Raw genomic sequence first — 8,154 nt, 5'->3', positions numbered from 1 at the left:
AGCTAGAATAACTAAGTAAAATAGGTAGGTAAACCAAAGCAACAAAATTGTAAATGAAAGTGGAATAATTACAAATGATTCCACAGAATGGAAATGATCATAAGAAGCACAATGAATAACTATGCTCCAACAAACTGGATAACTTAGAAGAAATGTATAAATTCCTAGGAACATACAACCTACCAAGACTGAATCAGGAGAAATAGAAATGTAAACAGACCAATAATCATACACAAGATTGAATTAATAACTGAAAATCTCCTAACACATGAAAGTTCAGGAACAGGTGGCTTCACTGTTGAATTCTACCAAACATTTAAAGGAGAATTAATGCCAATCCTTTTCAAACTCTTTCCAGAAATGGAAAAGGAAAAAAACTCTCCCAAACTCATTTTATGAAGTCAGCATTACAGTGATACCAAAGCCAGATAAGAACTCTAAAAGAATTCTTGCTTCAGCAGCACATATTCTAATACTGTAACAATACAGAGATTAGTATGGCTCTTATACAAGAATGACATGCAAGTTTTGAAGTGTTCAATATTTTAAAAATCATTTTGAATGTAAACAATAATTTAAAAAAAAAAAGGAAAAGAAAAGTAGAGGCCAATACCCTTGATGAATATAAATAATGTGTTTAAATAATCTACCGGGTCCTGAGCCCTATCCTGGAGCAAATAGAGTGAGCAGCTGAAATGAGTGGAATTAAGCCCGAATTTGACTAAGAGACACAGCTGGTGAGACAGTTTGCACTGGGAAGGGCAGAGGTCCCCTGGATAAAGGTAAAATCAAGGATCTAGGCAGGAGAGTCTGCCAGGCCTCTGTGCCCAGAGGGTCGGGAAAAAACTACAGGGTGCTAAGCTGCATCCCTGAGGACAGGCAAACCATCTGTCTGTTAAAAAAAAAAAAAAAAAAAAAAAGGTGGGGGAGCCACAGGACTACAGGAGGTAGCAGATTTTGGACCTTGGTGTCTGGATTTTGAATCTCAGCTCAGAGGCCACCCTGAAAAGCTGGCCAGACCACACAATGCCAGCAAGAGAGGAGCTTGCAGAGATGCAGTCCCTCCTTGAGCTGGAGCATGTGCCTTTCTCCACTGAACCTAGTTTGTAGGACCTTTCAGATACAGACCCATTGCTGGGGTGCAGGGGAAGATGTGGGCTTGTGAAATCTGTGTAGAGTACGCTGCAGGTCCAGTAGAGGTGGAAGCGAGTCCAGTGCTGAGTCATATCTAAGCCCCAGTTGCCATTTTCTCCTGAGAAATAGCCCCTCCCTCCAGTCTCCAGGCAACCAATATAGCAACACCAGACCACACTGTAATAATATAAGGAATCTGAATACCTTCTGAGGACATAGGAATGGGCCTAAAGAGGAATATTTAGCCCCAGCAACTGGAAACTGAGAAACAGTACAGTACAGACAAAAGGAATCATAAGCCAGCCAAAAGAACTACACTCCACATTTTTCACTTTTATTTTTTATTATCCCCCTTTTTTTCTTTTTTCTTCTTTTCTTCTTTGTTTTCCTGTTTTTTACTTGTTGCTTTATTATTTCTGTTCTCATTAGTTTTCATCACTATTTTTATTTGCTATTTTTAATTTTTATACCATTTTTGAAATCATTTATTGTAAATTTCTTATTTTTTTGTTCTCATTCTTTTTCTTCTCATCCACTTATTCCCTTTATACTTCTTCAATACTAAATTGTTGTCCTCCACATATTCATCCAATTCTTAATCTTATTTTCACTATATAAGCTCAGCCTCTACAGATTCTTCCCCAATCCTTTTTGCTGGGTGTGTGGTATTTGTATTTTGTTGTTGTTGTTGTTTACCCATTAGTTCTGTAGTGATATATATATATATATATTCTCTTTTTATTCCTTTGTCTTTTAACCCATATCTTTTTTCTGTCTCTTTGATAGCATTTGTGCTCCTTTATCTCTGCCCTATCTCTTTTCTCAGGTGGTGACTTATATTGGGGTTATTGGTGTCCTGAGTACATTGTGTTTAGTTCCCTCTGTGTTGTTTCTTTTTGAGGTGAACTTTATCTGGTCATATCAAAGGCTTTCTAGCAAGCCACGTAACCAGATACCTGGAGAGGAAAGTCCATCCCTGAAAGGGTCAATAACACCCCAGACCCAACTACAGAGGCAGGAAGAATGTGGCAGCAGGAGACAGAGCAGGAGTGAGGGAGGGAGTAAAAGAGGAGCATGTGGTCAGGTGGGATATGTGTGTGTGGCATAGTTAGATCCTACAGGACCTTCATGGGCAGGCTAATCAGGCTCACCTAACTAGGCAGCTTCTACTGCCATTGTAAACAGTACCAAGAGGCTATCTTGTCCTTAGGTGCCTAGCCTTTTTGAAGGGGAGAGCTCCTATCACTGAGTTCCCAGCCTCAACTCCACTCAGAGTGCCCTCAGATAATACCTGGGACTCTACAGCCACCCCTGCCAAGGACCTACTGCAAAGGCTGTGATCCCTCAGTCAACAAGGCTCCAGCTTCCCTGAGCACAGGTTCCTGTGAGTTAGGAAGCAGATTCCCTTCTGACAAGCCCAGCACTTTAGCCCAAGGCACTGCAACCACATGAATCTCAGACACATGAACAGCCTGTTCCTGTCCAAGGTGCAGTAGCCCCATGAGCAAGCCCTCAACAGGCCTAAGAGCAGCAGCTTCACATGGCCTTCCTGAGTCCAAGGAGCAGCAGCTGTGTGAGCAGCCAGTTCCCCTGTCTGAGAAGCAACCACCACATGAGCATCTTGTCCCATCCGAGAAGCACCAGCTTCTTGAGCAGCCAAACTACTGCCAAGGAGCTGCAGCCCAACACAGCCGGCGCAGTCTGAGGAGCAGCAGTTGCTCACCGCCCACACCCTGCAACTGTCTGAAGAGCAGCAGCTGTGCTGCATGAGCAGCCAGCTGCCTTTCAAGGAGCAGCAGCTGTGCAAGCAGCCAGCCCCACAAACTGCCTGTGACCATACAAGGAGCAGTACAGTACCTGTGTGAGCAACTCACCCACTTCTGAGGAGCAGAAAGAGACAGTCTACTCACACTTCTGAGGAGCAGAAACCTTATAATCAGCCCAACCCGTCCAAGGAACAGAAGCTATATGAGCAGCCTCCCCCACTAGCCAGAGGAAGCACCACTGCTGGGAACAGCACTCACCAGAGGAGCTGCTGCCAACTGAGAAATAGCTGTTACCATAACCACCAAAGAGGTAACTGCAGCCAGAGAAGCCACTGCCATCCAAGGAGTAGCCCCAGCACAACTCGACATCTAGATCAGTTGGTGAGACCAAAAATGGGTAGACAAAGATACCCAAAAGGAAAGAAAAGGAGGAAGTGCTTGAAAAGCAACTATTAATAAGTAAAACAGGCATGCAATATGTGAGAAAAGGAATAAAGAATAAGGGTTATAGAGTTCATAAATTGGATGGAAGAAAAAAATCAACACATTATGCAAGAATCAAGTACAAATGTATGAAAACGTCAACAACTTATGTAAGAATCAAAAAGAAATGAAGACTGATATAACTGCAATAAAAGAAAATACTATGGAAAGTTTCAACAGTAGAATAGGAGAAGTGGAGGACCGAATTAGTGAACTAGAAGACAGGGAAGCAAAACAGCCAAACTGAATTGCAATTGTTGAAAAAAGTTAAGACAGGAGGAGAGCCAAAGGGAGCTATGGGATAACATGAAATGAAGCAACATAAGAATAATAGGGGTGCCAGAATAACAGGAAGAGGAACAAAGGTTAGAAGAACTATTTGAAGAAATAATGTCAGAAAACTTCTCTAATGTGGCAAAAAAAAAAAAAAAAAAAAAAAAAAAAAAAAAAAAAAAATCACAAAAGCACAGAGAGTCCCAAACAGGATGAACACCAAGACATATCATAATTATGATGGAAACTATTCAGAACAAAGAGAGAATCTTAAAGAATGCAAGAGAGATAGAAAGATACATACAAGGAAATTCCCATTAGACTATCAAATGATTTCTCAACAGAAACATATCAGGCCAGAAAGGAATGGAAGGAAATTTATGAAGTGATGCAAACCAAGGGAATGAATCCAAGAATACTCTATCCAGCAAGGATAACATTCAAAATTGAAGGGGAAATAAGGAACTTCACAGACAAAAACCAGCCAACCAAATAAACAAACAAACAAAAACTAAGAGAGTTTATCACTACCAAGCCAGCAATGCAAGAAATGCTAAAGGAACTGATGTAAAAGGAAGAAATAAAACGGTAAGAAGGAACACAGACACAAAAAATGAAAATGGCTACAAATAAGTACCTTTCAATCATAACTTTAAAAGTAAATGGACTAAATGCTCCAATCAAAAGACATCGAGTGGCTGAATGGGTAAAAAAAACAGGACCCATACATATGTTGTCTACAAGAGACCCACCTCAGAAAGAGGGACTCATAGAACTTGAAAGTGAAGAGATGGGAAAAAAGATTTGGAGAATCCAAGATGGCTGCTCGGGTAGGCAACTAGCCGCAGCCGCACACAACAATTTCAACAAAATAGAACTAAAATATAAAATGGACATTACCCAGAACTACAGGAAAGTCGACTGACTGGAAATTCTACAATAAGAAGCAAGGAGAAAACCAGAAGGAAGCGCGGAGGAGCTGTAAAAGCCCAAGGTACGGAGACACGCGGAGCGCGGAGAGGACAGAGCCGGAGAGGAGGGAGGCCTGGCTGGCGGTCCCAAGCGGGAAGGAGAGAAAAGCTCCGACTGTGCTGGGCCCAGCTCCAACTGCTCTGAACCCCAATTCTAGGCCAGACCCCGGGGACCCAGGCTCATCCATAGGGAGCCGGGCTGTAAGGCGGGACTCTGGGGAAGCGGCGAAAGGAGGTCCCGGAGGCGCGCACACTGCGCGCAGAGAAGGGCCGGCTGGCTGTGCCGCGGGATTGCCCTGACGGGAAGAAGACAGGGGCTCCAGACTGCTCTGAACACCATCTCCAATCCCACTACCAACTGAACTGAACCCCAATAGCGGACTCATTGGGGGAGAGCATAGACAGTTTGGCAGCAGGAGAAAATCGAGGGCACCTTTCTCTCAGAGGCACTTGCAACAAGTACTGAAGGACCCTGAGTCTCAGGAATCGCATAGGGCAGGGCTGACGGAAGCCAAGGCTGTAGGCTCCACCCTGAAACCCCGCCCCATCAGGAAAGCTGCCTGCGAAAATGCCTAAACCAAATAGATCACAAATGAAAGAAATGGAGGACAAAAAGCAACTGGATATAGAGTTCAAAACCACACTTACAAGGTTGTTCAAGAATCTCCTAGAAAAGGCCGATAAAATAAACAAGACCTATGAGGATATGAAAAGGGATCAACTAGAAATAATAAGGGATCAACAAGAAATAAAGAATACATTGTCTGATATAAAAATATTTTATGGAGTCCTAAAAACAGAATGGAAGATCGCAAGAATCAAGTCAAAGACTTGGAACATAAAGAGCCAGAAGACACTCCTCTGCAGACGCAAGAAGGCCAGAGAATCCAGAAAGTTGAAGATAATGTAAGAAACCTCTGGGACAACTTCAAGCGAACCAACATCAGAATTATGGGGGTCCCAGAAGATGAGAGAGAGCAAGATATCAAAAACATACTGAAAGAAATAGTGACAGAAAACTTTTCCCACCTGGTGAAAGAATTAGACTTACAAGTCCAGGAAGCACACAGAACTCCAAACAAAAGGAATCCAAAGAGGACCACACCAAGACAAATCATAATTAAGATTCCAAGAGCAAAAGACAAAGAGAGAATATTAAAAGAAGCAAGAGCAAAGAAGGTAGTTACCTATAAAGGAGCACCTATACGATTGTCAGCTGATTTCTCAACAGAAACCATGCAGGCCAGACGGGAATGGCAAGAAATATTCAAGGTGATGAATAGCAAGAACCTACAGCCAAAGATAATCTATCCAGCAAAGCTATTGCTCAGATTCGAAGGTCAGATAAAGAGCTTCACTAATAAAAAAAAGCTAAAGGAGTTCATCACCACCAAACCAGAATTATATGAATTGCTGAAGGGGGTTCTTTCAGAAGAGAAAGTAAATAAAGATAAAAATTATGAACAACAAATATGTAACTATCAACAAGTGAATCTAAAAACCAAGAAAACTAAAAAAAAAAAAAAATCTGATGAACAATATTAACTGTTGAATATAATATAATCAGAGGTATGGAAGGGGAGTGAACTGTTTATTCTTGGGGAAAAGGGGAGAGGGGGATGTGGGAAGAGACTGAACATAAACTGTGCACCTATGGATGAGGACAATGGGAGGTGGGGAAAGGGCAGAGGGTGGGGTGAGAAGGGGGGGGAAAGGAACATTTGTAATAATATGAACAATAAAAATTTATTTTTTAAAAAAGTAAAGAGATGGAAAACATCTTTCAGGCAAATGGAAATGAAAAACACACACACACACACAAAATAAACATAGGATAGCAGTACTTATTTATGACAAAATAGACCTCAAAGTAAAGGCCATATCAAGAGATAAGAAAGGCCACTTCATAATAATACAGGATCAATACAACAAGAGGATATAACCATGATAAACATATACACACCCAAATACATTAAAAAAAAAAAACTACTGGAAGATATCAAGGGAGAAATCAACAATACAATCATAGTAGGGGAGTATAATGCACCAATGACATCACTGGATAAATCCTTTAGGCAAAAAAGCAGCAAAGAAACAGAAATTCTAAATGACATCTTCAGAGCATTTCACCCCAAAGCCACGAAATATATATTCTTTAAAGTGCACAGGGGACATTTTAAAAAATAGACCACATATTGGGTCACAAACAAAGTCTCCCCAAATTCAAAAAGATTGAAATAATACCAAGCATCTTCTCAGACCTCAGTGGCATACTATTAGAAATAAACTACAATAAATACATTCCAAAAAATTTAAATACTTGAATGATGAATAGCATGCTATTAAACAATGATTGGGTAAACAATGAGATTAAAGAAAAAATTAAAAACATACTGGAGACTAATGACAATAAAAATACAACAATGCAAATACTATGGGACACAATGAAAGCAATCCTGAGAAGAAAGTTTATATCTCTACAAGTGTACCACAAAAATGCTAATAAATCATGTAACCCAACAATTCAAATAATTCGAAACAGAGCAACAAGAAAAGCTCACAATGAACAGAAGGAAGAAAACAATAAAGATCAGAGCAGAAATGAATGACATAGACACACACACAAAAATACAAAAAAATCAGCAAAACCAAGAGCTTGTTCTTTGAAAAGATAAACAAATTGATGAACCTCTAGACAGGCTCACCAAGAAACAAAGAGAGAGGACCCAAATAAACAAAATCTGAAATGAAAGAGGCAAACTAACAACAGACCACACAGAAATACATAGGATTATTAAAAAATACTATGAACAACTCTATTCTAACAAACTAGACAACTTGGAAGAAATAGACACATTCTAAGAAAAATACAACCTACCAAAATTTGTTGAGGAAGATTCTAAAAATCTCAATAGGCTGATAACTATGGGAAAGAATTAAAGCAGTCATCAAAAAGCTTCCGGGAAACAAAAGACTGGGGACAGATGTTTTCATTGTGGGGGGGTGTTAACCAAACATGCAAGGAAGAACTGAAACCTATCCTCCTCAGATTATTCCAGAAAATTCAAGAGGAAAGAACATTCCAAGCTCCTCCCATGAAGCCAGCATCACCCTAATACCAAAACCAGATAAAGACAACTCAATGAAAGAGAATTATAGGCCAATATCCCTCATGAACATAGGTGCCAAAATCCTCAACAAAATTCTATCTAATTGGATCCAGCATTACATCAGAAAGATCATACACCATGACCAAGTAGGATTTATCCCGGGGATGCAATGATGGTACAATATTAGCAAATCAGTAAACATGATACATCACATAAACAAATTGAGAGATAAAAATCACATGGTCTTATCAATTGATGCAGAAAAAGTATTTGACAAAATCCAACACCGTTTCTTTTTTTAAATATATTTTATTGATTTTTCACAAAGAGGAAGAGAGAGGGATAGAGAGTTAGAAACATCGATGAGAGAGAATCATCGATCAGCTGCCTCTTGCACACCCCGTACTGGGTATGTGC

General features: G+C 40.3%; 1 pseudogene; it reads left to right on the top strand.

Annotated features, from left to right (window-relative positions):
- The first annotated feature begins 449 nt into the window (after positions 1-449).
- LOC118704186 lies at positions 450-548 on the top strand (annotated as a pseudogene).
- Positions 549-8,154: the final 7,606 nt, after the last annotated feature.

Source organism: Pipistrellus kuhlii, unplaced genomic scaffold (assembly GCF_014108245.1).
Source record: "Pipistrellus kuhlii isolate mPipKuh1 unplaced genomic scaffold, mPipKuh1.p scaffold_m20_p_40, whole genome shotgun sequence".
NCBI lineage: Eukaryota > Metazoa > Chordata > Mammalia > Chiroptera > Vespertilionidae > Pipistrellus > Pipistrellus kuhlii.
This window is presented reverse-complemented; position numbering and strand designations above follow the sequence as displayed.